Source organism: Hyla sarda, unplaced genomic scaffold (genome assembly GCF_029499605.1).
Source record: "Hyla sarda isolate aHylSar1 unplaced genomic scaffold, aHylSar1.hap1 scaffold_990, whole genome shotgun sequence".
In the NCBI taxonomy this organism is placed as follows: domain Eukaryota; kingdom Metazoa; phylum Chordata; class Amphibia; order Anura; family Hylidae; genus Hyla; species Hyla sarda.
The window spans coordinates 127,202-135,078 of record NW_026611021.1 but is presented as its reverse complement, the minus strand read 5'-3'; the positions used below and the strand labels follow the sequence as shown (position 1 = coordinate 135,078).

General features: G+C 43.7%; 1 non-coding gene across 1 annotated transcript; it reads right to left on the bottom strand.

Annotated features, from left to right (window-relative positions):
* Positions 1 to 688: 688 nt before the first annotated feature.
* On the bottom strand, positions 689 to 879 carry LOC130351642 (U2 spliceosomal RNA). The gene has a single exon (XR_008888232.1). It is a non-coding gene; the product is annotated as a U2 spliceosomal RNA (small nuclear RNA).
* Positions 880 to 7,877: the final 6,998 nt, after the last annotated feature.

Genomic DNA, 7,877 nt, shown 5'->3' with positions numbered 1-7,877 from the left:
CGCACCTTCTGATGCATCAGGTAGGTGCACTATAGCATAGCCTAACCCTCTGTACTTTGGTCTATATTGATGCGGGACATAGACAGCCAGCTGATGACCAATCCATTAGTGCAATGGATGGCTGGAAGCATTTGTCTTTGCCTTTGCAATACCACAGAAGCAATGCATGGTCAATGTACAGCAATGACACACCTGTGTGAACAGCCAGGAGACCCCCCCATGTTATGTTACATAGTTACATAGTTAGTACGGTCGAAAAAAGACATATGTCCATCAAGTTCAACCAGGGAATTAAGGGGTAGGGGTGTGGCGCGATATTGGGGAAGGGATGAGATTTTATATTTCTTCATAAGCATTAATCTTATTTTGTCAATTAGGAACATTCAGCACCCACCCGCTATCAAGGCAGCTGCCTATCATGTCATGCCCTACCTGCACAGGTGTGCTGGCTACTCAAATGATCCAATTAAGGAGGCCATTTAGTCAGCAGCAGCAGAAGTCCTGTGCCTGGACGCTCCAACAGCGGCCAGACACAAGCAGAAGCAGCAGAAGCAGCAGCAGCACCACCTTTTGTTTTTTGGCTGCAGCAGCAGCAGCAGCAGCAGCAAGGCCCACAGGGCTGGCTAGCTGGCTAGCCAGCAAGCAGGTAGCAATGAAAGTAGGAATCTTTCTTTTTAACCCTGTAAGGGGGTGGTGCACTGTACCCGAAGATACTGCCATATCGGGTCAATGCATAGGGCGACGGAAGCAAGCTTCGAAATCGGCCCCCGTTCTCAAAAATCCATTTAATATATGGTCCCCAGATAGGGGACGTATCAGATATTAAACTGATAAGAACAGATACTACACTTGATCTTAGCCAAAAGGCCGAGAAGCGATAACCGTGAAAGGGGCGGGCCCAACAAGGTCCCCTTCATGGGCACTATCACTGCTTGCTGTCAGGGAGGCTGCCAGACAATTTTCCATGCACACTCTGGGCTGGGGGGCAGTCAACCACCAGTACACACAGCAGAACCTAAACCCATACCATTATTGCTAAGCAGCAAGACAGGGGCCCATTGCACTCCCACGGGGCCTTTTTAAATGCAATCCATAACCCGGATTTGCCAGGAACCCTTCTTACTCCTCCTACTTGCATGTGACACTGGGCTTAGGATCTGCATAGGAAACACACACACAAGCACACACCTACCTTTGTTGCCTGCAGATGCCTCCTTGGCTGTCCCCAAACGGTATCAAACCAACACCCACGGGAAGCTGTAAGCATAGAGGATGAAAGGTATAACTGTATAATCTACTCAGTACCCCTGGTACTGGTTCTCTGTCTTTTCTGTACCCCTGGTACTAGGTCCAATTTGGCTTAAGGCTTGTACTGGCCAGGAGAGCGTCTTGTCAGGTGTGGAACAAAATACATGCACACAAGATGCCGTCTAAGTACGCTCTGTTTTACTATTTGCCAACGTTCATATATATATACCATGTTGCTTAATAGTTACAAGTCAGCAGAACACAAGAACAGGATGTACGTGCACAACAGTTAGGAATCAGCAGTTGAGATAACGAGAAGTACGATACGAGCCTTGCGGTTACAAACGGCAGAATCAAGATATATCATACAAGATTACAGAATTAAGATACACATCATACAACATTACAGATCTGTATTATTCTATCAAGACTCTTGTACCCTTCAATCCCCTCTTAAAACCAGTTGTCACTTTAGACAACTTGGTTTTTCTTGTTTTCTATTTTCTTTTGAAAAGTCTTTATGTAGGCAGTATAGCCTTCTGCTGAGTGACGGTGAAGTAGAGGGACTTGGGTGTCTGATGAGGTGGAGAGGAGGATTTTAGTATCTGCAGCAGGTCTTGGCTTGCAGCGTTTCATACATAAGAAAATAAGTTTTATTGATACATATACTATGAGGGCAAAGAAAGTAATGTGTATTATGAGCTGCAGAACGCCCCCTATCCATCCTCCTACGCCCTTGAGCCAGGTAGCGGGATTCAATATTGAAAAGGTATCCCCCCACCACTTATCCCTGTTGATTTCATTGTCTTTGGCATATTTGTCCCTCAATTTTTGTATGTTCTCAAGCTGGTGGTGCATCTGAATTGTTCCTGAAGTGTCTATGTAATGGCAACAAGTAGGACCTATGATTTGACACATCCCTCCTTGAGCTGCAAGTGAGATAGTCCAAGACTATTGCGTGTTGGTTAGTCACTATCATCACTTGATTTTGCACGGACACAGAGGTATTAGTAATTTCTAAAATGTCATATATTTGGTCGTCGAGGTAGTTAGTGGCTTCGACTAACTTATCCCATATTTGCATCACCATTGGATATATAAAAATGGTGCTAAAAAGCTTGTTGGTTATTCCCATTTGTACAACATGTTGCCTACCGTTTTCCCTTTCTTTGTTATCTGCTGCTCTTCGGTATAACATATGTTTAGGAGCTGCTCTCATGTCAATGTCGTCGTTGGATATGACAAAGGTGGAGGGGGTAAGTCTAGCTAGGGTGCATGTGCCTTTGACCCCTACCGGCAACCACTTGTAGGCTTCCCTACCACATACCCAATAGATGTCTCGTGGGAGCTCCCAGAAAGAGGAATGTTGATTGATAAGTTTATTAACTATGTCAATGAGTCTAGAGGCATTTGTTAAGTAACACCAGGAAGGTATCTGTCCTAATCTACCGCAGTAGCCCACATCTGGGTTATTACATGTTGGTTCAGTAAGTTGGTATTCTAACGTGTCATTACATGGTTGGTGTCCTGTTATATTATAGCAGTCTACATCTTGAGTAGCCTGAGTAATGAGGGTGTTATTTGGCCACCTTGGGTCATGTAAGTACCTTTCTATCTGGCTGGGTTTAAGAAGATCAGTACTTGCGGATGTCCTGTTAAAACTAACTTTCATTCCTTCTGTGGGGATTGCTCCTAGGTCTAGTATGTGTGACCACTCGAGTTACCCAGGAACCCCCCTTGAAAGCCAACACTTGTTGTGGTCCTAGGCCTGGGCTGCTTAAGTTTCCCTGCCACCATGGCTGCCCCACCCATCCTACTATAGGAATACCCACTGAGGTGTTTCAGTTCTTTGCATATGGTGTCTCATTGTCAGCAAGCATGTCAAAACAGTCTCCCTGAAATAATTCATATGAGGGCACAGGGATAGCAAAGTAGGGCATGCTTTGGGCAGACACAGGGGCATGGGTGCATATCCAACAATCCTTTGCAGTGAGGTTTTGTGCTAACATTATATGGTGTTTCAGGAACTTATTGTTTGGGTGTCTCTCTAATTCATTCTGTAGAGTCACCGTGGGGTGTATCAAAGTCAATAAAGTCATTAATGCAAACATCAGGAGACTTAGTTTCTTCAACCATCTGCCAGAACAAGGCCAGGGCATCAGCGGGTACATCTTTCGGTAGGCTTTCAAGGTCAGGGCTGTCTGCCCCCGTTATTACCTCCTTTGGGTGATGTTGAACGAGTTTGATCCGAGAGGCGTGAATCCAAGAAGGGATTCCGTCTTCCGTGAGAACCGCCGTCCTCGTCACGGCAACAACTGTGGTTGGGAGTCCAAAGGTGAAGTCTCCGGGCTTCTTTCCTTTCGACAGAGTTTTAACCAGGACAGTGTCGCCTTCCTGGAACTGGTGTGTTGGTTCCTGTGGGAGAGAAGGAGAATTACAGACAACATTTTGTTCTACTTTATCAAGGGTTTGGATAAGGTCTGTGACATATTGTTCCCTTATCTGGTCGAGGTCCCCTTCTTCTGTTATAAGTGGTCGTTGGGCCCATGGAGTCGGGAAAGGCCTACCCATGGAAATGAGCAATAAAACTGGGGCACTGTGTTGGGTTATGCATGGTGTCCCCTCTTTGCAGATCAATCCTGTTACAGGATTTTTCTGCAATACCGGATAACACCAATCATATTCCTCTTGTTCGGGAACAGAGGACTGGAGAGAGAAGAAGTTGTGTGTCTTCGAGTGAAGGAGGTGTAAGAACTGGTAACATCAGTGAGACGGGTTGTTGTGTAGCAGCCAGTTTGGCAGTGTGGTCTGCTAGAGCATTGCCCTTTGAAATGTGATCAGTCCCACGTGTGTGTGTCCTGCAGTGAATGAAGACTAATTGTGATGGTAGGGTAAGTGCATGTTAATGGTGACAGGTTTCTTATCAAAAAGTGTACAGGCTCTTGTGAGGGCGATGAGTTCTGCAGCTTGTGCGGACTTATAGGGGATGAACTGGGCCTTGAGGACAATGTCAGGTAATTGGACAATGGCATAACTGGCATAGTAAACATTGTCATTGGGGCGTGTACATGACCCATCTACAAAGACTTCTGGAGCATCAGGTATGGGCACTGAAGAGAGGTCGGGTCTGGGTGAGGCGTCAGTGTGGATGACTGGCAAGCAGTCATGTATGTCCGGCATCACATCATCATGAATTTTCAGGCCAACTAGTGTGCAGGGCCATATGTAGGGGAGGCATACACCATTTTCAAGGATGGATTACTGAGGAGAATTGCCTCATATCCAGAGAGCCGTTGTGTTTACATGTGTTGTGTATGTAGGCCTTTAAGGAGAGAGATAACATCATGAGAAGTGTACAAGGCAGTGTCATGTCCTAAAGTGAGGATGGTAGCTTGTTCAACAATCATAGCACAGGCAGCAAGAGCTCGCAGACATGCCGGCATCCCCTGTACGGAGACGGGCATCACCTTTGAGAAAAAAGCACAAGGACGCAGTTTGCCTCCGTGAAATTGTGTCAGCACACCCGCCATGGTTTTACAATTGTCTCGTGCATACATTTGGAAAGGCAAATTGTAATCTGGGAGACCTAGCCCTGGACTTGTCATTAAAAGCTTTGTACATTTATGAGGACCATTTGATTAGATCTGGTTTGCCCGATAGGGTAGCATCTCTATGAGCAGTCGGGAATCCACTGTCTGCAGTAGTTAATCATACCCAAGAAAGATTGCATTTCCTTCTGGGCGTGCGGGGTGACCAGGCCCGCTACAGACTGGACTCTAGACTTGCTCAACTCCATTTTGGCAGAACAAAACCCAGATATTCAACCTGTTCACAACACCATCCTCAAGGCAGGCCTCCTCAGAGAAACTACACATTAACAAATCATCAACATTTTGGAGGAGAACAGAACCCTGGGGGGTGTGCCATGATTTTATAAAGGCTTGGAGGACAATGCTGAACACAACTGGTGAATCAGCATTCCCCTGGGGCATTCTACACCAGGTTAACTGTAGTCCCTCAAAGGAAAAAGCAAAAAGGAGTCTGGTCTCTTTGTCCACTGGGATCGAGAAGAAAGCATTCTTCAGATCGAGGACAGAAAAATGAGTTGCCTGTGCTGGGATTGATGACAACAGTTGGGTGACATCAGGAACTATAGGGGCAATAGACACAATTAGTCTGTTGATGGCTCTCAGGTCTTGTACAAAACAGACAGTACCATTGGGTTTGGAGACAGTATTAATTGGAGTGCAGTAGGGAGAGACAGTATGTTCTAAAACTCTATTGTGTAGGAAATGTTTGATCATAGGGCGGATACCTTTGATTTTTTTTTTTTTTACATGACAAGGGGTACTGTTTTTGGTAGACCGGGAGGATGTCTGGTTTGAGTCTTGCCTTGTATGGTGTACAGTCAATGTGTCCCACATCATGGTCTCCATGTGATCAGACAATGGGGTCTACCTCAGGTGGGACTTGGGTCGGGGACATAACAGGATAATGTTAGTACCCTGCAGGTGTGACTATGGGTGCGAGGTCAGACGTGACATATAACCTGGACTGGGATGCAGTGATATGTAATTTGAGTTTACATGTGAGGTCTCTTCTCAGGAGGTTTACAGGGCATTCAGGTATGATGCGAAAGGAATAGAAGGTTAAATGGTCACCCTCGGGACATTGTATATACAGGTACTATGAACATACTCAATTTCAAACAGTAGACATATATATATGCATATATATATATATATATATATATATATATATATATATACATGCACATACATACACATCCCCTGAAAAACAAAACTACTCCAGATCCGAAGAAGAGGAAGAGACTGTCATGCTCCCTGTAAACCCCGCCTTACTCCTCCCAAACCTCTGTGTCACCAGTCGCCACCCCTTTGAGTCTGGCTTCTTGTCTTTCCCCAGTTCTGGTCAGTCACCATGAAACGTCTATTATCACATGTGTTACTGACAGTGTTACTTTACATTAAGAGACATAAGAGAAACATGTAACATGTAACAATACCGACATTTACAAATACTTAACGTACAACACACAGGGCCCACATTCTCACCAAAGATATAAAAATAAAAGTGTACACAGCTCTCTTAAAAAAAATGTAAAAATAATTATCTCCAATGCGCATTGTTTATAATCCAGTAAACCATTAGCTTGATTTTAAATGCCTAAAGTAATGTTTATCAATTAAATAGTGATCACTTTTTTTATTTATTTTATCTTCTTGGCCAAACTTCTTCTCTTATTACTCCTGTAATATAATCAGACAATTAATCGCATTTCCTGATAAATTTCATTTTTTTTTTTTTTTTTGGCATCAACCCTGTGTTACTGTGAAGGCAAGAAATTAATGAAATATCATCAAATAGTTCAATTTAATACCACGTGAATATATTTTTCTTTTAACACCATTTTCATTACAACACAACAGCTTCACAGGGAAAACATTCACTGGTCATTTGCTATACACTCCTGATTCTATACACCTCACACATATATAACATACTTTATATCATAAGAACCATCCTATAAACGCCATCATATGACCACATACACAGGGCTTTCCAAGCGATTTACCACATCACTCCATTCCATAGCATTGAACACTCATCTTCACTTCATTTATTCCAGCAGTGTCAGCTCTGCTCATCCTACATTCCTCACACTGCTTCACATGCTTTCTCCTTCACAAATCACCTGCTTTTCCACCAAAACTTTGAGTCTCTATTTCTGACAACAATCTCTAATCCTATCAAACAATTTACACAGCCCTGCATCATAACGCCAACATGCTGTGAACCTTTCCCAAAATTCAGTAACAGTTTCACCTAGTTTTTGTTTGCATGCCACAGCAATAGGCAGTGGTGATTTTTGTTTGAAAACTTGGTTAAGTTCCTCTTCTAATTCTCTCCATATACGCTCTCTACCCTTCTCGAGATTACAAATGTAGTTGTTAGAGTGGGGGTCAGGTGGTATTTATCATTGGCCCCCTCCTTTGGGAATGGGCTGGAGTCCTTCATGAATTCTGACCAACCAGCTATATCATCTACCCATGGATTCACTAAGTCCCATCCTGTAGGGCTAACTCGGGCCACATAAGCCTTACATGTTTCATTGGGAAGGGGAGGAGGATATGACTTAGATGATTTGGAACCCATGTTCAGTAATTGGTGCAAAACCACAATCTCTGGATTTGGATTCCTCTCAACAGATTAGGGATTCTCTGATTTAATTGCACCAATCACTGAGCATGCACGGTATCTCTGAACAAACTGTCACTTGCTTTCACCACATCCCGGGTCATCAAGTTTCCTCTAGCCGGGAGGGTGGGGCGTCTTACAGATGTTTTGAGAACCAGCAGATTATTACTATTATTATTATTATAACAGTTATATGCACCTTACTCTATACATTAAAGCAATGGTTAGTATACTCACGTGTCTTCTTAAGCTTAAAGGAAAAAAGGAAGTTACAAGTAAAACACTAAACAGAACTAAACAGAAATACAAGAAGTTTTGTAAGCGTTAAGCCAAATTGAAACAAGACAACCACCCTGGATTGTCAAATTACTCTTAGTTCCTCATTTCCCCTGTTCCCTGAACAGAAGGCA